Raw genomic sequence first — 1,532 nt, 5'->3', positions numbered from 1 at the left:
GCAGGATCTGGCTTTGTATCCCTATGGTGCCCAATGTGGTGCTGGTCATCTCAAAGTTGCTCCATAAGTAGATGCTGAATAAATGAATGCATCACCTGGTGTTCAGATCCTGCCAAATCATATCAGGGGCTCTGCTCTCTGATTTCCAGGATGTGCCACTGGAAAAGGAGCTATTAATGTTGGGAAAGCTTGCTCCCAGAGTTGTAATTTAGACAGTAGTGATTTTCAGCTTCAGAGATTTTGCTGAGTATTTCAAACATTTCCTTAGACTCAGGATTTACAAGTTTGTTTGCTCAACCAGCATGGGGGCCTCTACCCTCTCAACCTGAATAAACAGATGGAAATGGAATCTGGGACTGGTCTCTCCTCCCCCATCCATTGGCCCAAATTCTCACCCAGAGCTTCCCTGTGAGAACCCAGACCCGCTTTATAAACAACTCCAGGGTGGACTCTGCACCTGCTGGAGCTGGAACTTCACGTCTCTCATCATGGGATGTGGCCCTGTGAAAACCCACCTGCAGCTGGCTGGTCAGTAGGGCTTAGATACCCTTGGTCCTTCCTGTTTTGATTCCTCTTCTTTCTTGATGTGAATCAGGAAGTTGACATTCCCAGAGCAATTACAAGAGGTGGTGACTAGGAGTCCCCCCGGGGCCTGCCCCGCTGCATGCAATGGTCTGATCCTTAAAGAGAATGCCCTTTCCTGAAAAGTGTGCTGCTTTCCTCCCGACTGGCCTCCTCGCTCCGCCCAGGGTCCCTATGTGCTTTCTGTGGGTTGACAGTCCCCTGCTGTGTCCTCGGCCCAAACAGCACAGGCTCCACAAAACCTCCCATTTCCTTCTGGGGCGATTGAGCTCGCCTCCAATATTGATGCAGACTTGATGCTGCATCAAATTGCTTCCAGAGGGAACCCTGTTCCCTCTTGTCCACATTCCCCACATTTGCCCTGGGGCTTCCCTGGAACATCTCGGGTGACAGTGCCTTCTGTGAGCCTGAATCCTGCCCGACCTTTCAAGGTGTGAGCTCCTGATGCACAGTGGGCTTCTCTCTTGCTGCTCAAGAAACCCAGCACCAGAAAGTGCTCACACAGCCACAGAGAGTAATTGTGCAGTTCGTCCCCCTGGCCGATGAACCCTGTCTCACCCAAAGGGAGCAAAGAAATCCCTTTACAGTAATGACCACAGGGGTGTGTGTGTGTGTGTGTGTGTGTGTGTGTGTGTGTGTGTGTGTGTGTGAGAGAGAGAGAGAGAGAGAGAGAGAGAGAGAGAGAGAGAAATAGAGAGAGAGAGAGGAGAGAAGAGGGTGGGGATGCTTCAGAAAAAGAGAAAAACAAAAGGGAGAAAGAAAACAAATGAGAAGTCAAAGTAGAAGAAAGTTTATTTATACATCTTCTACAGGTATGACCATCAAACTTCTGTTTTATTAGCGCCATAGTAAGAAAGGCGCGCACACACATACACAGATGTATAAAATAAGACAGAAAATAAAACTGTGCACAGCTGACTATAAGCATGGGAAACTTGTTTCGTGTGTGT

The sequence above is a fragment of the Plecotus auritus genome, assembly GCF_963455305.1.
Source record: "Plecotus auritus genome assembly, chromosome: 1".
Classification (NCBI taxonomy): domain Eukaryota; kingdom Metazoa; phylum Chordata; class Mammalia; order Chiroptera; family Vespertilionidae; genus Plecotus; species Plecotus auritus.
Note: the sequence above shows the minus strand (reverse complement) of the source record.